At 42.7% G+C, this 24,289-nt stretch overlaps 1 pseudogene; it reads left to right on the top strand.

Annotated features, from left to right (window-relative positions):
- Nucleotides 1-2,151: 2,151 nt before the first annotated feature.
- The window catches only part of LOC106588584 (partitioning defective 6 homolog gamma-like), a 46,864-nt pseudogene continuing 24,726 nt past the window's right edge, over nucleotides 2,152-24,289 (top strand).

Consider the following 24,289-nt stretch of genomic DNA (forward strand, 5'->3'; position numbering starts at 1 on the left):
TACCTAGTTAGTTTTACAACTAAATGCATTCAACTGAAATGTGTCTTCCACATTTAACCCAACCCCTCTGAACCAGTAACAAGGGAAGTGCTGGTCCTGACCGACAAGGTTACATCATTACAGTATCACTTTCAAATAATACGTTCATAAACAAAGTAGACTAACGCAGCAGAAATGATGTAACAAAATGCTCACACCTCCATCTTTAGTTTAAGTTAAATGTAGTATTGTGCCTAGATACCTGCTCTGGTGATAGCTGTGACTTAGTGCTCCTTTCGAACAACATTGTCTAGCTCTTTCACTTTACTTTAGACACGTGTATAAAGGGTGTGGCACAGGTAGTTGATGGGGAACAGAAATGGACAGTGTTAGTAATAATCCTTGGAACCCAAAATTAGAGTCTGCCCGACTGCAGGTGTTGCTGCGGGGACCAGAAGATTGCTGGTTGGAGCCCACTGAAAGACGGACATAACCTACTCTGTTATAAACACAAGTCATAAAATATTCCTGCAAATTCATCTTTATACTATATATAGTATCATACTGATACTATCTGTAGACTGACTGTGAGTTAGGCTATTTTATCAACGTCTGTCTGGGTCCTCATGCCGACCGTGCCAACATCCCAAAAATATGGGCACATGTGCAATGACATCCACACTCCACTGGACTGCAGTCTAAGCTTGAGACAGGTAGTTTTTGACGCATAGTCTAGTTTAGTAGTATGTCAATTGGTTCAATACCAGACCAATATGAACTACATTACCTAACATCTGATTTATTTATTTCTGGTCAGTCCATAATAGTCAATTTGTAACAATGATTAATGTTTTAAATATTACTTTGACAAACTTTGTTACTATCAAAGTGACACTTCTGATCTTGACCAAACTGTTATGATCTCAAATAATACAATTATTATAGATCCTACATAACATAGTAATATCTTAAAGTTACGGATATTTTTCAGATCCAACTTTAGGCCTAACTCCCACATTCTGTTTGAGGCCTTAATCAGAATGAAATGATATTCACTTTTGGTTTCTTTACAGTACACACAATAACACAACAGGCCTAGAGTAGAAAAACATTAGTGTTTAGAATGATGTTTACAGTGTGAGGGGAGGAGGTAGCTTCACACACAGAGTCAACAGACACCCAGCAGGTCAAGAGATGCTCCCGTAGCCTCGCAGCTTGGAGCAGAGGGCTGGGCTGCAGCTGTTCCGTTCTGCAGGCGTCTCCATGCCGCCAGAATGCAGACAGTAAACCCGCAGACACAGCTTCACACATACATACGCACACACACGCGCGCGCGCACACACACACATACATAAACACACACACACCATGACCATGCTGCTTTATACAGTTACAGAATTCTCTATCCTCATGGCTGTCCCTGAATAACTTGGTGTCTCTTGTCTTTCTTGGCACATTATGTGGATCTCTCGAAATTATTTCTAGTCAAAAAAATAGGACAAAGGGGTGTAAACCAGTTTGTATTATTCAGTGAGCGAATGATGCATGATTTTTAAACTAGGTTATTGTTCTCAGTCAGATTGAATCGTTTCAAAATGCTTAGGCTATAAAGTAATAACGCCAGAGGGGGTGTGGTATATTTAAGCAATAAGGCCAGAGGAGGTGTGGTATATGGCCAATATACCATGGCAAAGGGCTGTTCTTATGCACGACGCAACGCAGAGTTAGAGCAGTAAAAATACATGTTTTGTCATACCCGTGGTATACGGTCTGATATACCACTGCTGTCACCCAATCAGCATTCAGGGCTCGAACCACACAGTTTATAATGCTTATTATAATGCTTATTATAAACCAGGTAGTTTGGGTCCTAAGCATTATAAACTGGGTGGTTCGAGCCCTGAATGCTGATTGGGTGACAGCCGTGGTATATCAGACTGTATACCACGGGTATGACAAAACATGTATTTTTGCTGCTCTAATTACTTTGGTAACCAGTTTATAATAGCAATATGACACCTCGGGGGTTTGTGGTATATTGCCAATATACCACGGCTAAGGGCTGTATCCAGGCACTCAGCAAGAACAGTCCTTAGCCGTGGTATATTGGCCATGGCATCGCGTCCCCTGGCGTCTTGGAGGACGGGTGTTTTGGGAGGGTTGAAAGCTGAAAACGTTCATGCAGGAGCTCGATGATGTCATCTGCGAACTCACTCCCCCAAGTCAGAGGCACCGATTTGTTGTCTTCGTTTTATTTCCCCGCTGAAGTTTCACCAATGCGTCGCGGACCGCAGCACAAACCGAGGAAGTCAGATAACTAAACTTTGCCGTCTAAACGACGTGGGATTTAAGGGATTTAGCGACTGGACATAGATCCGAACAGCCCCTTTTCTGTGGGCGAGCGCGTGAACTTTTACTGGAACCGCAAAAATGAATCGGAGTTTTAATAAATCCCAATCTTCCCTGCAATATTTTGATTGCATCGCGGTTGAAGTGAAAAGCAAGGTAAGCCGACTGGCCTGTCGATGGAACACATTTAGACACCATCATGATCATTTTCTTTGAAGTAGGCTAAATAGTTAGCCTAAGCTACTTGACATGCTCTGGAATGGGGTTTCTGGCTAAATAGACTCGGCTGTGGTGGAAGAGGTAGTAGACCGTACTGCTACTTGTCTAGATTTGACCTGCCACATGCAATGGGAAAACTCACAAACTCTCAACAATTAAGCCACAGTTGGTTAGTTGATGAATTGGTTGTAAACTACTGTGATTTTCACAAGGCAACTTTTTCAAATTTCTAGTGGAAAACCCGCTGAAGATTGGGACTATTCATGCGAATCCTGATGCCATGGCAGATGTTCTAGAAAAACTGGTTTTGCATTGAGGAAGGGTCGATTAAATGTTAATTATTCTAAACAAAGTCTCCTGGTAATTCGCAAGAGTAGCGGTCGAGATATGGTTATTTTTTGCAACATTTGTTGCAACTACACTTGATTGTTTTGCTACTAACAGAGTTGACACTGACAGCGTGTTGATTTCAACACAACAATACGCCGACTGACTTTACAAGATTATAGCCGAGCTTTCTCAACCAAGTTACATTCCAATAGACCTAACACCGAGCTATTTAGATATTTTAACACAAAGAATGTCTCTCATTGTTGCAAAACTAAAATGTAATCGTCTATGGATGTGGGCTAGATACCGAGACATGTTGTATTTATTAGGACAAGCAGCTCTTGACCTGCTGGGTGTCTGACTCTCCCCTTACACTGTAAACATCACTCTAAGTCTGGAGTGTGTGCCAGTTGCCTACCAACCAACAGACACTGTTGGATCAGACGAAAATGTGCCGTTGAAACCATTGGTGGAATAGATCAGTTCAGACGACTAGATCTCTTACTACTGGCCCATGTCGTGTCCTTCCTCCATCCTGACATGTCAATATATTGTACTGATAGTATATTCTTCTACTACTATGATACCTGAGCAACAGATAATGTTCCTCCATCATTCCTCTCTTTCCTCCTCTCGTACAAGGTTTAGGATGGAGCTGGTGCTGATGTTTAGTTTATCCTCAGGTGGATTTCACAGCCTGTACGCTTCATAGGCAGGTTGTATAATCTTTGTGTAGTATTGTGGCTGGCAGTGTTTTGAAGGCTCAAGGCTCTCGTTGGTGAAGTGCATCATTGCACCGTGCCTGCCCGCCGCAGAGCTGATCCCCTCTATTGTTTCAGAGGGCTGAGTGAGTATTCAGCTCTAATTCAGAGTTAATATTCAGTCTCACTAATTCATACCGGGGCTGGAATGCTGCTGACCCATTGTCTGTCTCTCTGTCTGTGGTGAAAGGAGGTCCTCTATCAGGAGCCCTATCAGAGGGTTAGGGCCCCCTTCTGGCCTGTCTCTCCTGGGAAGCCCTTAAGGAGCAAGCAGTTTAAAGTTTTGTTTGTGTGTTTGAAACAACCTCTGACAGGTGGAGAGGAAACTTGTCATCAAGAGCCGTATTGGGTTGGGCTAGGTAGGGCAGGACTAAACGTGTCATCACAGAACTAATTGGCTGTTGTAGTGAGTCAACCAGTGTCATCCTCTAGTGACACAACAACCTAACTCACCATCACCACTCTATTCAGGCCTGTTGGAGTGTGACCTCAGTCAGGCACCATCTCTCCCCACTGAGGGAGTCAATCGGTATCAGCCTCTTAGTGATGTCATAAAGGAGTTTAGTTCCTGTTTTTCACCGACCCAGGAGGATAACCTGTTCTCAGGAGTTGTTCTGATAACACCAGACTAGAACAACGTGGCTTCTCAAAGACGAGCTGTGTTGCAACGGGCTGGTTTGTCTCAGCGCCAGGTGATCTCTGTAGAGCTGTCTTAAGATGGTACTGTAGTATGTCTTCACTCACCCAGCAGTATCTACCTCACCCTCTCCCTCCCTCACCCATCACGGTTCATCTCTCAACCACTGGAATTTGCATCTCCATACACAACTGTCCGTAGCTCGGCTGGGTAGTTTAGATTGTCACACGGGGAAGAAACGTGATAAGACAGAGCAAACAGACATTAGCAAACTTAGTCTGGCCTCCATCCGTGTCAGTCAGCGTGTCGGCCTAATGCTTGAGCAGCGCAGCCTGTCAGTCTGTACCTGTCTGGACCCGATAACATTCTCCTGTGAAAGAGGAGGTGGTGCTCTTTGTTAGTGTGATGTATTATTTTCAGGTTCTGATTCAAATTTAGCTCATGATCTTGTTCAGACTTGTAGCTGGCTGATTCCCTTTAGGCTGTGTTCATGTTTTAAACACAGGCTGGTTTAACAGCTCAGTCACACGGATGACACGGTAACATACTGAAACTGAAAAAGTACACTGACGTCTACTTTTCAACAGCTAACATATCTAGCACTTTTAGGATTCTGTTTTTGAATCCATTTTATTTCGGGGGTTTTTTTCCTCATAAAATCATATCATGACTCAGTGGTTTTCACAAGACCTCAGCCCACAAGCTGAGCGAGAACAGTCTGTCACAAACTCATCACTTATTGTTAAATGTAGGTTTCATTTGATTTATTTTGGTGTGTGTGTGTGTGTGTGTGTGTGTGTGTGTGTGTGTGTGTGTGTGTGTGTGTGTGTGTGTGTGTGTGTGTGTGTGTGTTTGGCATCAGTATGAGTTGGATAACACACCTGGCATCACACTGCCTCACCAACATGTTCAGATGATATTTCACATTGTAATGACAAACTGCATGACAGGCCCAGTCTAACACTAACCTCCCAGCAGTCTAACCTAGGCCTTCCTCTCTGAGAAGATAATTACCGTACCATAGCATACTGCAGCACAGTGCGCCACCATCCACAAGTGACTACTGTTGTAATGTGACTGCTATTGTCAGAGACAAAGCCTAGCTTGTGTTATGCAGGCCCAGTGCCCACGCATACAGTGATAGAGTTTCTACTGGCCATGTCAGTCACATGACCAGAGCTGTGACCCCTGGGTCACCCCAGCTGCTCTCCATGGTGGTCCAGTCTCTCTCTCTCTCTCTCTCTCTCTCTCTCTCACACTCACACTCACACTCACACTCACACTCACACACACACCAGTACAGACAATCACGCCTCTGGGCATCCTGTCTGAGCAAACCTTGGTGTGTGTGTGCGTGCTCAGTCAGTTCGTCCACCCCCATATAATGTTGTTCTGACCCGAACTGTTTTGTCTGTTGGCGTCATCTCATCCAGATAGGCTTGTTTACTGCTGACTCATTCACCTGCATTGTTCCTTTTGTTTCAGGTTCCTTCCCAAATGGCACCCTACTCCCTATATAGTGCACTACTTTTGACCAGGGGCCTTGATCAACAGTACTGGACTACAGTGAGCTCCAAAAGTATTGGGACCGTGACAATGTTAATGTTGTCTTGGCTCTGTACTCCAGCTCTTTTGATTGGAAATGATACAATGACGGAGGTTAAACTGCAGACTGTCAGCTTTAATTTGAGGGGTATTTTCATCCGTATCGGGTGAACCGTTTAGAAATGAAAGCATTTTTGTACATGGGTAGCATCCACGTTAATGTAGAAGTGTTTAGAAACATTCTATTCTTATTTACAATAAGTGACTCAAATGACACTACATTATTTACTATTAATTTATATTGGACAGGAAATGATCTGAAGCACAACCAAAATAAACAGCAAATGCATCCAACGAGTTTGTAGAGTCACAAGCTTGATGTAATAATTTCGTGCTAGGAGTACGGGACCAAATGCTAAACCTTTGACTACTTTAATACACACAAGTGAATTTGTCCCAATAATTTTAGTCCCAACATTTTAGGGGACCATGTACAAAAAGTGCTGTAATTTCTTAACGGTTCACCCGATATGGATGAAAATACTCTCAAATTAAAGCTAATTAACCTCATAGTCATTGTATCATTTCAAATCCAAAGTTCTGGAGTACAGAGCCCCCCCCCCCCAAAAAAAAATTGTCACTGTCCCAATACTTTTGGAGCTCACTGTGTATTTAGGGAAAAGGGTGCATTTAGGACAAGCCTAAACCTCCACTTCCCCCTTGCTTCAGTGGGATAAATGGAGGACATGGACATAGCAATACGGCTCTTTTCTTTACCTGTGTCGTGGCTTGTTTTGAGCGTTACATTGTGTAAATAGTTTTATTGTGGTTAGACTGTCTGTGAAGTTCAGGAAAATCATCTTCTTTAGCCGTCCTGAAGGAACATTGTGTCTGTCTGCCAATTCTGTTTTGGCTGAACATCGTCTAACCTCGGTGGTGGATTAGAGAACAATGTGAAACAGTTGTGACGCTGTGATTACTTAGCGTTTTAGGACTCTGTCCCACTGAGGTCTTTTATGTCTTACTATACGTTTATAGGCCAGGTCGATATCGATCGAGATTCAAGTATAAGGTTGGCTCAAATTGTGTTCAGTGCTGTGCTCTGTCACCAAGCAGCTGTCTTGCTAACCCATCCCTACGTGTTGTCCCTGCAGTACGGAGCAGAGTTCCGACGGTTCTCCGTGGACCGTGTCAAGCCGGGGAAGTTCGAGGACTTCTATAAGCTCATCGTGCACGTTCACCGCATCGCCAACATGGAGGTCATGATTGGCTACGCTGACATCCACGGAGACCTGCTGCCAATCAACAATGACGACAACTTCTGCAAGGCGGTGTCTACGGCCCACCCGCTGCTCCGAGTCTTCATACAGAGACAAGGTGAGGATGAGCTAGACTAATATATGGTGTTGCAGTTTGCTCTATCGGAAACAATCGTTTTCTTCTACGTAGTCATTGGTTATGTAATGATTAGGGACTGTTTTCTCACCTAGCGGTCAGGATCCTTTTGTTTCCCTCACACTGGGGGGGGGTTACTGTCCTGTACTGCTGGTCCTCCATGTGTGGGTGTGTGTGATGGGTCAGTCCTGTGTGCTAACTAAAAGGGAAATGCTTGCAGGCGAAAGGAGGTCGATGGGAACGTCTTCTTTCATGCCAGACATTACTGAACAAAAGCCCTGCTTGAATGATATGCTCCTCACTATGTAGGGCTGAACTGAGCGCTGCTCATCCAAAGGCACCGCTCCTAAACACTGAATGGGAGCCGGCATCCCTCCCCCATATACACAAGGCCTGCGAAGGGCTCTTCCCCCTGTATACCAGGCATGGGACCGGGCATGGGAAGTCGACTGCAGCCGGCCCCAGCATACAAATGCATCCATCACCTTTCATGTGGAATGTTCACGTCATTGGCTGTGTTGTGTTTCCTGGTGTACTGTCCCGAAACGTACTGCTACAGTTCGTTTTATGACAATACTCCCAATGATTTTAATACAAGAGACTGAACAAAGTGGGGTGTTATCATGGCACATTGCTGACACAAAGGATTTGTCTGTTGAAAGGATGCCGCTCCAGTAGGAAGGAAGATTATACAATGCCTCTCCTAACAAAGAGTTAGTTTTATCAGGTGTTTTTTTTTGTGAAGGGTTAAGTAATGATAGTGAAGTATTCATATGTGTGCAGCAGGGCAAGGTGAACTTATTGCACTGGAACTCATGGTGTAAGCGTGAGTACTATTTACAGGAATTCGCACTGTAGTTTCTTTGGAAATGAGTCAGCATTCTGGAGCTGTGTATTGAACCTTACTGGAGGCCATTGTTCTAACATCTAGTCATACTGAGGCCTATTCCTGCCTGTGTATCTGGGAGTAAAAATCCCCAATGGTGAGTAGCGCTGGGTAGTACCAACCTACAAGCCTACAGTCACGCTGTCCAAGCATCTCCTGACCACCCGGAGAACAATCCAGGCCTCTGTCAGAGACGGTCAGTAGCTAGAAATACTGCCCTCTGTCAGGGCCTCACATAGAGACATTAGTTTGACTCAGCGTCACGACTCTGTCACTCTGATCACACTGATCCTATTCTAATGCAGTATGGGTCGTCTGGACCCGCAGACTGACTGAACAAACACTTAACTAGACCCTAACCTCACAGAGACAACAATACTGCTCATAACAGCAACAGTCTTAAACATTGTCCCTCTCTATGTTTTGCGAGAAAGCTGGTAAGGAAATTCCTTATGCAAAACACCCCCTCTCTGAGTGAAACTCTGGAATGGGTTTATAAGACTGAACAGAGCAGGTAAATGTCCCTGAATGGAGTTCCAGAACCCCTCACTGTCTGTCAATTTATAGTCTTCTCTCTTCCACCACATGACCTCGGACCCAGCCAATCAGAGTAGAGACATAAAGTCAGATGAGGCCCCTGGGGCCAGGGTAGGGTGGTCACTAGATCACCTCCATGGTCCACTGCCATGACAAGGACCCATTTGATGTGCTGCTGCAGAGGTGCACTTCTCCCCTCTGCCCGGGACCCACTAAGACCCTCAGATCTCTGGGTAATGACTAATCTGAGTACAGGGGGGAACTGAACCTGGAAGAGCCCCACAAAGGGCCCACTTCCTCCTGGTTTAATTTGAACTCACCACCCCACCCCCTACCTTTCCCCAACCCCCTCCCCCATGTGAGTGTGGAGACCTTGCTGCTGCTTTTACAAGGTTATCTCTCTCTCTGACCGGTAACCAGGCCTGTCGTTAGTTTCGATGGATCAGTCAGTAGCCACATGCATCATTGCATCTGGCTTTCACCCATCCTGCCTGTGCTCTCTGTTGTTCAGTGAGTTATGAGGTTGTAGGACAATCAACATCACACTGAGGAAGAGCGGGTTAAGGATCTTTTCTTTTCAGATTTCAAAAAGGCTTTACGGCGAAAGCAGAGCATTAGATTATGTTAGGACATCGCCTTGACAAGAAAAACCACAGAAATACAGCTAAAATTAATCACTAACCTTTGATGATCTTCATCAGATGGCACTCATAGGACTTCATGTTACACAATACATGTATGTTTTGCTCGATAAAGTTCATATTTATATCCAAAAACCCAATTTTTACATTGGCGTGTAATGTTCAGAAATGTTTTGCCTCCAAAAACTTCCGGTGAATGAGCACGTCATTTTACAGAAATACTCATCATAAACGTTGATAAAATATTAAACTGTAATTCAAAGAATTATACATACACTTCTCCTTAATGCAACCGCTGTGTCAGATTTCAAAAAAACTTTACAGCGAAAGCACACTTTGCAATAATCTGAGTACAGCGTTCAGACACGAAACCAAACCCGCCATTTTGTGGAGTCAATATAACTCAGAAATAATATTATAGATATTCACTTACCTTTGGTCTTCATCAGAATGCACTCCCAGGAATCCCAGGTTCACAATACATGTTTGTTTTGTTCGATAAAGTCCATAATTTATGTCCAAATACCTCCTTTTTGTTTGTGCGTTCAGTCCACTACTCCAAATGCAGGAAGTGCGCCGAAAAGTCAAAGTTCTATTTATGTTCGTAGAATTATGTCAAACGATGTATAGCATCAATCTTTAGGATGTTTTTAACATAAATATTCAGTAATATTCCAACCGGACAATTCCAATGTCTTCAGAAAAGAAAAGGAACACAACTCATGTGAGCGCGTGCCTCTGAGCTCATGTCATTTCCTCACTCATCTACTTCCAGGCCCTCTTGTTCGCTTCAAATTCACAGTAGAAGCATGAAACAACGTTCTAAAGACTGTTGACATCTAGTGGAAGCCTTAGGAAGTGCAAAATGAACCCTAAGTCACTGTAGTTTGAATAGGGAATCAATTGAAAAAACTACAATCCTCAGATTTTCAACTTCCTGGTTGGATTTTTCTCAGGGTTTTGCCTGCCATATGAGTTCTGTTATACTCACAGACATAATTCAAACAGTTTTAGAAACTTCAGAGTGTTTCCAAATCTACTAATAATATGCATATCCTACCTTCTGAGCCTGAGTAGCAGGCAGTTTAATTTGGGCACGCCTTTTATCCGGACGTCAAAATACTGCCCTCTACCCTAGAGAAGTTAAACGGGGAGATCCAGGGAGATTGGAATCATTTCTTTGCATAATTTACTAATCCTGTTACTGGAGCCACATCTGTTTGCATAATCATGATTAATAAAGTGCAGAGATGGGGAAGCTGTGGCCTCGACTAGTAAGCTGGTTACGGAGGGGGAACAGTATTAGGATTGTCCTGTAGACGTATAGAGCAGAGACAGTTGAACTCTGGAACAGTCTATTCTAGTGTATAACTGTTACAGTTCGGGAGCTTTGGAAGATACAGCATGAGTATGAGAACAGAGGGGAAAGGAGTAGTGGAAAGCATGCCTGTATTCAGGCTCCCTGCCTGAGACAATGTGTGGGTGTGATTGTAGCTGTCCAGTCATGTGGAGCCTGCTGGTCACTCACATTAGCTCTGGGTCAGAGAGCTGCAGGGGTAGAGCTTTGTCTGGCCTCCCTTGTTCTGCAGTGGTGGAGCTTTAGGTTGTCTCTGAAATGTCACCCTATTCACCATATAATTCACTACTTTTGACCAGGGCCCTATAGGGAGCCATTGTGGAAAGCGGCCTTAGTCTGGCCTCCTCTTTAGACAAGCTCTGGCATGACCACTTCTAATGTAGCTCAAGCTGATAATTGCTGCATAGGGTTAAGGTTCAACTTGTGAGTTGTAACTTTTAATAAAAATCTTTGCCACAATGCAAATTGATTCAAATTGCATTATAAATACAGAATGAAATAGCTGGCACTCATGGTCTGTATCAGGGGTAGTCAAATAGATTCAGCTGTGGGATGATTTTTGTCAGAGTGAAATGTTGTGGGGGCCGGAACATTATTATAATAATTTGTACACTGCAAATTGACCAAAAATAAATTGTATTTGAAAATAACAATTTCATACAGTGCCTTCAAAGTATTCACAACCCTTTTCCACATTTTGCTGTGTTACAAAGTGGGATTAAAATGTAATTTATTTTGTAAATGTTATACACAAAATACTTCTTGCTCTGTCAAATTGGTTGTTGATCAATACTAGACAACCGTTTTCAAGCAGATATAGGTAATCTGTAACTCGGCCACACAGGTGCATTCACTGTCTTGGTAAACAACTCCAGTGTAGATTTGGGCTTGTGTTTTAGGTTATTATACTGCTGAAAGGGGAATTCATCTCCCAGTGTCTAGTGGAAAGCAGACAACCAGGTTTTCCTCTAGGATTTTGCCCCTTGGCTCCATTCCGTTTATTTTTTATCCTGAAAATCATTAAGTAATGGGGAGTTTAACGGGGCCCGACTGGCGCAGCTGTCTAGGGCACTACAGACCTGAGTTCGATCCTGAGCTGTATCACAACCGGCCGTAATCGAGAGCCCCATAGGGCGATGCACAATTGGCCCAGCGTCGTCCGGGTTAGGGGAGGGTTTGGCCGGGGTAGGACGTCATTGTAAATAAGAATTTGGTCTTAACCTTTCTGGGAAGGGGGTTCCGCTAGCGGAACACCTGGCCTACAGCCAGTGAAATTGCAGGGCACCAAATTCAAACAGAAATCTCATAATTAAAATTCCTCAAACATACATGTATTATACACCATTTTAAAGATAAACTTCTCGTTAATCCAACCACAGAAGGAGAGGTGTCACAAAAGTCAGAAATAGCGTTAAAATTAATCACTAACCTTTGATCTTCATCTGGTGGCACTCCCAGGACTCCATGTTAGACAAATGTTTGTTTTGTTCGATAAAGTTAATCTTTATGTCCAAAAACCTCATTTGAAATTGGCGTGTTATGTTCAGAAATACATTGTCTCAAACAAACATCTGGTGAAAATGCAGAGAGCCACATCATATTATAGAAATACTCATCATAAACATTGATATAAGATACAAGTGTTATACATAAGATTAAAGATACACTCCTTGTTAATCCAGCCGCTGTGTCCAATTTCAAAAAGGCTTTACGGTGAAAGCACACCATGCGATTATGTTAGGTCAGCGCCTAGCCACAGAAACCATACAGCCATTTCCCAACCGAGGAGAGGTGTCACAAAAGTCAGAAATGGCATTAAAATGAATCACTTACCTTTGATGATCTTCATCTGATGGCACTCCCAGGTCTCCATGTTGGACAATAAATGTTTGCTTTGTTCGATAAAGTTAATCTCCACTAATCCAAATGCACAAAGCGCGGGCACAAAGTCTAGACGAAAAGTCAAAAAAGTTCCATTTGAGTTCGTAGAAACATGTCAAATGATGTTTCTAATCAATCCTTAGGGTGTTTTTATCATAAATATTCAATAATGTTTCAACCGGACAATACTGTTTTCATTAGAAAGGAAAGGGAACAGAGCTCGCACTCACGGCCATGCGCATGACTAAACTAAAGGCTTTCACCTGGGCCATCTGCTTAGAGTGCTCTTATTCGCTCCCCTTTCACAATAGAAGCCTGAAACAACTTCTATAGACTGTTGACATCTAGTGGAAGCCCAAGGAAGTGCAATCGGACCCCACAGACACTGGATATTCGATAGGCATTCATTTAAACTACAAGCCTCAGAATTCCACTCCCTGGTTGGATTTTTCTCAGATTTTCGCCTGCCATATGAGTTCTGTTATACTCACAGACATTATTTTAACAGTTTTGGAAACTTTAGAGTTTTCTATCCAAATCTACCAATTATATGCATATTCTAGCTTCTGGGCCTGAGTAACAGGCAGTTTACTCTGGGCACAAAATTTTCATCCAAACTTCCCAATGCTACCCCCTATCCCTAAAGAGTTTTAACTGACTTGCCTAGTTAAATAACTTTATTTTTTAAATACAATCGTACCCATAACATGATGCAGCCACCACTATGCTTGAAAATATGGAGAGTGGTACTCAGTAATATTTTTGGGGCAAATCCAATATTAGCACAGTGAATTGCTTTGCAAAAGTTTTTGCAGTATTACTTTAGTGCCTTGTTGCAAACAGGATGCATGTTTTGGAATATTTTTATTTGCTACAGGCTTCCTTCTTTTCACCCTGTCCTTTAGGTTAGTATTGTGGAATAACTAGAATGTTGTTGATCCATCCTCAGTTTTCTCCTATCACAGCCATTAAACTCTTTAACTGTACTTAGTCACCATTAGCCTCATGGTGAAATCCCTGAGCAGTTTCCTTCCTCTCCGGGAACTGAGTTAGGAAGGACGCCTGTATCTTTGTTGTGACTGGGTGTATTGATACACCATCCAAAGTGTAATTAATAACTTCACCATGCTCAAAGTCATATTCAAAGTTGGCTTTTTTTATACACACACACAAAAACAAACAACTTTGGGGGGACCAAAATAAATGACTAGCTGGCTGATTTTTGCGACAGGCCACCTGTTGCAACCACTGGTATACATGCAAAGCATAGATAGATGGGTTTTATTGTTTTACATTGGGTCAATTCCACAAGAATGGAATTTCAATGTTTAACAAACCATTCAACTCTATGCACAAGGACTACTTTTAACAATTTCCACAGAAAAATGTATTAAAAATAATTTAGTGGAAGAGCTGTGCTGATGTAAACTTTGGTAACAGATTTTTGGTAAAATCTCCCTCAGGTTTTAATGCGACCACGTTTGCCAAGAACTCTGTTCGATATCTGCTCCGAATTTTACTTTTACCCCCTTTTCTCCCCAATTTCGTGGTATCCAATTGGTAGTTACTCTCGTCTCATCGCTGCAACTCCCGTACGGACTTGGGATAGGCGAAGGTCGAGAGCTGTGGATCCTCCGAAATACAACCCAGCCAAGCCACACTGCTACTTGACACAATGCCTGCTTAACCCGGAAGCCAGCCGCACCAATGTGTCAGAGGAAACACCGTACACCTGGCAACCGTGTCAGTGTGCATTGCGCCCGGCCCGCACAGGAGTCGCTAGAGCACGATGGGACAAGGACATCCCTGCCGGCCAAACCCTCCCCTAACCCGGACGACGCTGGGCCAATTCTGCGCCGCTCCATGGGTCCTCCCGGTTGTGGCCGGCTGCGACAGAGCCTGGACTCGAACCAGGTTCTCTAGTGGCATAGCTAGCACTGCAATGCAGTGTCTTAGACCACTGTGCCACTCGGGAGGCATCTGCTCCAAATTAACATGACGCATAGAAAAAAATCGTTTTTGGTTATTGAACTACAGTAAGTGAAGTGGATTTACACCCAGTAATGGAATTACATCCCGGGTCCCTGATCTGTACTACACAGAAATGCATAATTTTGGAGAATATCATTCATATCCATATGTCATGTTTCACAAGTTTCGACAGCGCAGCAGAACAGAGTAGGGTTCCGTGCAGTACAATCTAGCAGAGTATAGTACATTATACTTTACTGTACTCTTTCTTTACTGTATTGGACTGTACTCTGCTCACTGTATTGTACTGTATTGTCCAAACTTGTGAAACATACGTCTATGATAGGTTCAGATTTAGTCCAGTCCGTCTGTGGACTTTAACAGCAAGGCCAGGGGGGACTGACCAAATTTCAACTACTTTTCAACGTCCATGGATGTCCGGTGTTGGTCGGTGCTCAGTGGGTGAGGATGCTGGTTACAGTAAATGGAAAGAGAGGGGGTGGCTCATGGGTAGGTGAGTGAGAGAGATTCTCCAGACTCTTAACACTCTTGGTTTTACCAAAGGACAATAGAAAGACAGAGAGAACTGCTATGAGCTGAACATAAGTATGCCAGTGGAATGGAGGACAGTAGCAGGTGACCCAACTGTGGTTTGTGACTATTATTTCCCATTGTTGCCAATTCACTTGTAGTAATTCTGTTACATAATCTAATTTATTTATAAAGCCCTTTTTACATCAGCAGATGTCACAAAGTGCTATACAGGTCCCAGCCTAAAACCCCAAACAGCAAGCAATGCAGATGTAGAAGCACAGTGGATAGGAAAAGTCCTGTGTGGCTCAGTTGGTAGAGCATGGTGTTTGCAACGCCAGGGTTGTGGGTTCAATTCCCACGGGGGACCAGTACGGGGGGGGAAAAAAATGTATGAAATGTATGCATTCACTACTGTAAGTCGCTCTGGATAAGAGCATCTGCTAAAATGTAATGTAAAATGAAAGGCAGAAACCTAGAGAGGAACCAGACTCTGAGGGGTGGCCAGTCCTCTGCTGGCTGTGCTGGGTGGAGATTATAAGAGTACATGGCCATTAATGCTAGATTGTTCTTCAAGATGTTCAAATGTTCATAGATGACCAGCAAGGTCAAATAATAATCACAGGGGTTGTAGAGGGTGCAACAGGTCAGTACCTCAGGAGTAAATGTCAGTTGGTGATACTAATGTTTTAAAATTATTTTATTATTCTGAATTTTAATCAGTTAATAATGAATAAACAAAATTGAAATCAGTTAAATCACTACAAGTAATTGGTAGGTCGACCATTACTTGTTACTTTTGTGGACTTTCATTATCCTCTCTCATGAGGGAGAGAAATTAGAAAATATCTTAAAGATGAGTGGGATTTTGATAATTGAATTACAAGGCGCATGGAAATATTTCTTACATTTACAGAAGCTAAAAAAATTATACAAAACTAAATGTAAGTGTTGAAATTAGTCGGCATGGCTCTTTACGTTCATGTTTGTGTTTTGATGTATTTCTCATATGGTCATTTTCATGTAAAAAGACCCATGAACACCAACATGTGAAGTTCACAGAAGCATTTCAAATTTGGTGTCAAATAAATGCTAAGATTCTCTATATTTCAGGGAAATTAAGGCATATTCATTTTTCAGCCATTTCCATCCTAAAAATTAGGACTAAGCAAAAGGCTTTGCTTTCTGATCAAACGGAAAACATCTTCCAGAAAAAGTCTTAAAGGTATTAGAAATACAAAGCATAGTGATGTTGAAGTAAAGACCCCTGCCAACTAATATCAACACTTATATTTCGTTTTGGAGATATTATTCTGCCTGCTTTAATTTTAATAAATATTGCCTTGTGCCTTGAAATTCCATTACCAAAACCCAAATCTTTAAAATAAATTCAAATTTCTCTCCTCATGGAGGATAATGAAAGTTCACAGAAGTAACAAGACATATAAATTACTTAGTGTTTTTACTATCACTTTTGTTTGTTTATGAATTAAGTGATTAAATGTGAAATTCTGTTACCTTTTTGGTCGTGTCAGGTAAGTGTCTTGCACTTTTGTCGTGTAGCTGTTTTTGTTTGTCTTTCTGTTTTTTCCTTTGCGAGTTTGACTTTGAGCATCTCTGGGTGTTAGCATGTCCTCATGGATGGGTAGGTTGGTTCTGATGCGACGTCCCATCAACATTTGCGCTGGTGAAGGTCTGTTCTGCAGCAGTGCGCTGTGGTAGATCATTAGACTTTTCAGGAAATCCTCCTTTCCATCGTGCGCCTTTTTCATCAGACCTTTGCCAATTTTGACTGAACTCACTGCTAAGCCGTTGGGGCTGTAGGTGTTGTCTGAATCCCCAATCGGTAGCGAATGATTGGAATTCGGAACTTGAGAACTGCGGGCCATTGTCGGAATACAGTTCAGATGCAACCCCATGTCTTGCGAAGACTGATTTCAGGTAGGTGATTACAGCTTTGCTGGAGGTAGTTGGCAGTGTTGCTACTTCAGGGTAGTTTGAGTAGTAATCGGTAACAACAATGTGACTTTTGCCATTGCAGTCAAAAAAGTCAACTCCAACTTTGTGGTAGGGTCTGTTGGGTGCTGGAGGAGGCATTAGCATCTCTGCTTGCTGCTTTGGCCTGTAGGTCAAACACAGTTCCCATGAAGCAGTGGTCTGGCTGATTTCCTGGTTCATTCTTGGCCAGTACATTACTTCTCATGCTCGTTGTTTGCATTTTACCTCAGCCAAGTAGCCCTTGTGTGTTTTCTGTAGCATTGCTTTGCGTAGTGTCATGGCAATGACAATCTTGTTGCCTTTGAACACTGTCATCCACAACAGTGAGCTCTGCTCTGCTCTGCACATCCAGCAATCCTGTATTTTCTTTGGACAGTTGTTTTTCTGTGTGGGCAATCCTATCAGTACTGTTTCTTTCAACTCTGTCATTCTTTGGTCAGCTGCTGTCTCTCTCTTTTGATCTGCTCCATTCTCTCAGAAGACACAGGAAGTGATGCTACGATCATATCGACATAGGCCTGAATCTGATTTTCTGTGTGTCGGCGCTCTCTTTCTTGTCAACTACTCGAGAAAGAGTGTCAGCGGCAGACATTTCACTTTCACGGGGTGTATATCATCTTCACGTCATACTTTTGCAGTCTGATCTGGATTCTCATTGGACAATCATTCAGTTGCTTAGACATGATTGACACCAGTGGTTTGTGGTCAGTTTCTACTTCAAAGGCTTGTCTGTAGACTTATTGGTGAAACCTTTTGCAAACGTATGTTCGCCAGTAGTTCTTTCTCTATTTGTGCATACCTTGTTTCTGTGCCTGTCAAGGCTCTGGACGCATAAGCAACGAGTTGCCATGTGTCGTCATGCTGTTGCAGAAGAACTTCTCACAGGCCAAACTGTGACACGAATGCAGAAATCCTTGTGCTTTTCTCTGTCTCATAGAACCTGAGCACTGGCTCTTCTGTGATTGTCTTCAGGTTGTTTTTGAAGCAGTTTTCCTGCTTATGAGTCCATATCCATTTGTTTGTCTGTTCCAGAAGACATCCGAGTGGTGTGGACTGTGCTGACAGTTGAGGTATGAATTTTGCAAAACTTTTCAGACGCTTCGTGCCCATGAAGCATCTGACGTCATCCTTGTTCTTCGGGTTCTCCATATTGTTGATGGCTGATGATTTTCCTCGGGTTTGGTTTGACTCGATCCTCTGAAAGTACGTCTACCACAAAGGTATGTGTTTTCACACCAAACTCGCATCTGTCCTTGTTTAGTTTCAGGTTGCCTTTCCGTGTCAGGTCCAGCACTTGTCTCACTCTCACGTCATGTTCTTCTTTTGTGGACCCCCAGACGATGATATTGTCTATCATGGTCTCTAGTCCTGGAATGTGCTCATAGATTGTCTTGTGGTAGGCCTCTGGCGCTGAGAGAATCCCATATGGCAGACAAAGAAATGTGTACCTGCCCTCAGGTGTGTTGAATGTGCCTAGCCTTGAGCTTGCATCATCTAGCATCATTTGCCAGAATCCTGATGAGGCATCAAGCTTACTGAACCACTTTGCTCCAGCAAACTACAACATTATCTCTTCTCTGGTTGGCAACTTGAAATGCTCTCGCTTGATAGCTTTTTTGAGATCTCTCGGGTCTAAACATATCCTGAGATCGCCGTTCTTTTTTATCACAATAACCAGTGAGCTTACCCAATCTGTAGGTTCATCCATGTTTGTGATGATGTCCATCTTTTCCATGCGTCCGAGGTCCTCCTTGAGCTTTTTTCATGCACAACTGTAGTATTTTTGTCATCGATACATATTTTGTGTTTTCCGGGTTAACATCTGAGACCCTAAAACACGTCCTCGTACTCAGTCAGTAGTGATTCTTGGTCATTTTCAGTCTGTCACTACATACTCTTTTCACCAAATGTAGCTTTTCACAAGCACTGATTCCTAGGATAAGCTGTACACTCTTTTCCACGTTCAGCAGCTGTGCTTTGAAATGTTTTTCCTTTGTGCTGTAAAGTTACTATGTAGCTTCCTTTGACTGCTACGTTCTCCCCAGTATAACTAGTAACCTCGATTTTCATTGGGTGTATTTTGCTCTTCATATTCAGTGTTTTGTAGTCATCCAGCGACAACAGGTTTACCTGCGCTCCAGTATCGAGCTTGGATGGTATTGTAGTTTAATTCGCATTCAATGGCACAATCCATTCAGTTTTTGTAGTTATATAATTTGCCATATGCAGGGCAATTTTTTTGGCTTGTGGATAACTCCACATTTTCCACATGTGGTGTTTCGATTTTTCTCTTTTGGTTGTTTTGTGTGTGTGTGTGTGTGTGTGTGTGTGTGTGTGTGTGTGTGTGTGTGTGTGTGTGTGTGGCTCCTCTCTTTGTATTGCATACACTGACGTCTCATCCCTGCGCAGCTCTTTAGCTTGTGCTCTGGTGGTTTCAGCTGCTCGACACATTCACTACTTTATCCAAAGTTGCTGCGTGAGCAAGATGTAATCTCTCCTTGAGTCAATTATCAAGTATGGCACAGACAATCCTGTCTTTCACTAGTGAATTTGAAAATCTGAAAGACACATGTTTTGCTCCGTGTGTTCAGCTCAGCCAAGTACTGGTCAACTGACTCCCTGTTTCTGATCATTAGATCAACTTTTATCTCTCAAACGTAATGTTCTGGCTTGATACAAAGTACTCCTCAAATTTAGCCATGAGCCCTGTCAATGTCAAGTTTGCCTCATCTAGCTGAAAGCTATTGTAAATGTCCAATGCATCCCCAACAATAACATGCTGAAAAATTGAAAGCTTCCATTTATCTCCCCTCGCTCCACTGGTTGCTATGTAGATAATGGATTTCAGCTTGAAACATTTCCATTTGTCGGCTAGATTTCCTGTTAACTGCACAGGAGTAGGAGGACTAAGCCTATCCATGACCGGGAAACAGGTACAGTTTCAATTTCTCTTCCGTTAGTTGCTCATCAACTTGCTCATCAATATATTCCAATGCAGCCCCTGTTCTTCGTATGATGACAAACCGGAGCGTAGGTTTAACTACTTTTTAATAAACAGATACTTCAGCTGGAAATGTCCTTGAAGTATGCCTTGCATGGCTACACAACTCCCCCACCCTCGCATAGCCTGCTGGGTGACATAGTCTTAATGTTATTAACACGTAACAACACAACTAATGTTTCATTCTTAAGATGGACTTAACATGTTACTGAGGTGCCTACAGTCAACATAAGTTTTCCTTAAGGATCTTATTGGCTTCCATTGTCAGGTACAGTTAACTGTTTTTCTTCTGGCTCAAAGCACTGCTTGTTTGACGTACCTGAATCCCCTCCACTACAAGCAATGAATGAATAAAAACAAGACAAAAACACTTATGTAGACTTCTAAAGTTAATGTTGAGTGTGTGCCAGTCATAATCCTACCTACAACTACACTAATGTAGTGGACTTCCTGCCTTCAAGCAAAATATGTTTTTGCTTTGGTTTTGGGGAAAATGTTTTTTAAGACAATGCCAGCGCTGAACAGACTAAACTTTAAACAGACGTCAAGAGCATCTCTTTCGCAAAACCCACAGTTGAAATAAATACTGGGAAGTTGGGAACGAGGAGGTCGGTGATATAGGCCAAGGTCGTCTCGGTGGCAGTGTAGCTTGTTTAACATGTGGTGTTATGGGTACATAACCTGATTAACCTTCTGGAAACCCACCTGGGACACTAGACTGATAATAGTGTTAGCAAAACAGTGTCTCTCTTGTTTTAGTACAAATGCACAGTACTAGCTGTCAGAAGGAAACTGCTTTATCAACATTTAAGTTGAACTCTTAGTGCATCTTGAAGCGTTAAATGTGGATGAGCTATTGTAGAAATCTCTTCGCCATTTCCTGGTTGCAAAAATTCTAATAGTTCTCTGAATTTCAGTTTGTGACAAAGCAAGCAAGGATAGTGTAGAGAATCATTGTACTATCCAAACCGCTGTGAAATATATTTTCCATAACCAAAAATATTGTATTTTCATCTGTTTTGAAGCTGGTGTACAAAACCAAAAGTAAAAGACACAAAAACTAAACTTAGGAACCGGAATCATAGAACTAGCGCACATAGAACATATCTACCGCTTTTTAGACTTGCTTTAAATGAGAATGACAGATCTATAACACACACACACACACACATTTCTATGTGGGTTTGGTCAGGTCGCCCAAAAATATATCTATTGCAGTTTTAATGTGGCAAGGAGAACTAAAATTCAGTCCATCATAGTGAACCAATTGTTACTATTGTTTTTGCTGCTTTTAGACTCAAACGTGTATTGAGTTGTTTGCACAGCAGACATTCAGGGAAAGTATTATTCTAATTACACTGAGGGTGCAAAACATTAAGAACACCTGCTCTTTCAATGACATAGACTGACCAGGTGGATCCAGGTGGAAGCTATGATCCCTTATTGATGTCACTTGTTAAATCCACTTCAATCAGCGTAGATGAATGGGAGGAGACAGGTTAAAGAAGGATGTTTTAAGCCTTGAGACATGGATTGTGTTTGTGTGCCATTCAGAGGGTGAATGGGCAAGACAAAAAATATAAGTGCCTTTTGAATGGGGTATGGTAGTAAGTGCCGGGCACACCGGTTTGTGTCAAGAACGGCAACGCTGCTGGGTTTTTCACTCAACAGTTTCCTGTGTGTATCAAGAATGGTCCACCACTCAAAGGACGTCCAGCCAACTTGACACACCAGTGGGACACATTAGAGTCAACAAGGGCCAGCATCCCTGTGGAACGTTTTCAACACCTTGTAGAGTCCATGCCCTGACGAATGTATACTCAGTGTATAGACTCTATTTCAAGCATAAATCGGTTGTTGAGGAATGTAAATTGGCATGGTCTGAATAGAGGCATGTCATACACACTGCAACAGAACCCTGCTGTGGGGCAGTGACTGGACTGAGTGAACCAGCTGCTTTGTTATATTTCTGTAATTGCTAATCAAAGTGTGGTGGTGCTTTACAAAGTGTTCGAAACAAACATCCCTCTCCTGTAAGTATAATTTAATTCCCCAGAGAGGATGTGACTCCAGACCAGTGTCTGAAGTCCCAACAGAGGTCTAAGATGGAGAGCCAAGACTGCAGACTGTATTGGCCAGCTAGAAACATAGAGAAGGCCCAGATGAGATCTAAATGGGTCGAACTTGTAACGAGATGGAAGTAAAATTGTTATTGCCATTTTAGATTTTAATTTTATCCATAGTTAATCTTCCGTGACGTTGTTTTTCTTAGATCCATAAGTTTCTCCTTCTCATCATGATAATGTGTTATTGTTGGAGGAGAGTCCTTTTGGCATTTAGCACGCCTCTGTTAGCAACACGTCTCCTTTCCCCCAGGTGTAGCCCCCCTCCCAAATTCCTGAAGACTTGCCTGTAGCTTCACTGCGCCATTAGTCTGTCAATGCATCCCTCCTATGAAGGCTGGGTGTTATTTGTGTCTGTCTACCACAGCAGCCAACCACGGGGTACTGTCTGAACATCTGGTCTACCCAGACCCAGACCCTTCACGACGACGGGGCTTCCGAGAACGCTCCCTGGAACAGGACCACGATTTGTTACCACCGTCATTGTACTGGAGACTCCTCCTGAAGAGACGCACACCTGACAGCTGTGTTTTCACCTCTCCACCAGTGTAGTGTACAAAGCTGTGCCCTCTGAGCGTTTTGAACCAGGGTGTAGAGTCATATAGCATTAGCCCTTTATCCCCCCCAGTCAGACCAGTGACAGCAGAGCAGGGTTAGGGATGTCACTCCTGTGCTGAGCTTGGATTAGATGTCTGATTAGTTTAATGTAGTATTTATTCATGCGAGAGTTCTGCCTTTCTCCTCCTCTCCAGGCCTTATGTAAGTGTGCTACTGGATTATGCAACTCACATGCTGCCTGGCCAGAGGAGAGGACTACAGCAACCCTTGTATTATCGGCCATGGCTCCCTTCCAGAGGACAAAAGAACGGCTACAGCGTGAAAGTGGAGGCCTGCTGTCAGGGCCACGTTGACTTGAAATAAAAAAGAATCTGAGCAAGAGATGGACAATGAGACAAGTCTACTGCACAGTTAATTAGTGATGCACCGATATGACATTTTTGACTGATACCGATATCCAAGATTTTCCTTGCCAAAAAAAAAGATTTTATTTTTACATTTTTGCGGCCTTTTAAGCATTCTAGTACAGTTTAAATAGTTAACACACACACACACACACGGACGCAGCGGTCTAAGGCGCTGTATCTCAGTGCAAGAGGCGTCACTATAGTCTCTGGTTCGAATCCAGGCTGTATCACATCCGGCTGTGGTAGGGAGTCCCATAGGGTGCCGCACAATTGGCCCAGCGTCGTCCGGGCTGTCATTGTAAATAAGAATTTGTTCTTAACTGTCTTGCCTAGTTAAATAAAGGTTACATAAACACCACACTGACCCCAAAAATATTTTGTTGGCATTTTACGTATGTCCCCATTACCAGTAAAACATAATCAAAACCTATTTCTTTCACTTACTTGCTGTGCTGTTTCGTTGTTCAGTCGTTTCATTCTCAACCAGGATTTCTATGGAACGCTGTTTGGGTCTTTTGCGTGTCAAAAAAGATACACATCAAATAACACGACATCATCTGTTTCAGTAGCTATAGTTAGCGAGCTAACTATACAGCTTGGTGTCATCTAAAATAACCCTAATTTATAAGACAGTTCTTATTTGATTAATGGTGGTTGGACCCATCTATGTGAAGCTAGCCACAATAAGGATTAGCCACAATAGTGGACTTTGCTGTTAGCCTTCAAAATAAAAGTATGGCATAATTCTACTATTTGTATTCACTGTCAATGACATACTTTTATTTTGAAGGCAAACCGCAAATTCCACTATTGTGCCTAATCCTTATTGTGGCTAGCTTCACAACACATAACCAGGTCCGGTCGAGCATCACTAGCCAGATGAAGGTAGTTGGCTGCTTATAATGTTAGCTTTGGGCAGCAGGGTTAAGTAGCTGGCTAGCTATTAATTTTTATGAACTGAAGTTCAATTTCAATAGGCGAACAACAAGTAGCAACCTAGATAATACTTACTCACAAGGATTCCTAAGTCATTGCTAAGTATAATGAAAATGACTGCAGTTTCTACTGGTCATTGTTTTCAGGCTGGTTGTATTGGTGCTAGCTAGGTACCAAGCTAAAGCTAGCACCCCAGATGTTGCGGTCGAAGAAATGATGCTTTATTACCAATGCGGTATTGTAAACA

The sequence above is a fragment of the Salmo salar genome, chromosome ssa27, assembly GCF_905237065.1.
Source record: "Salmo salar chromosome ssa27, Ssal_v3.1, whole genome shotgun sequence".
Classification (NCBI taxonomy): domain Eukaryota; kingdom Metazoa; phylum Chordata; class Actinopteri; order Salmoniformes; family Salmonidae; genus Salmo; species Salmo salar.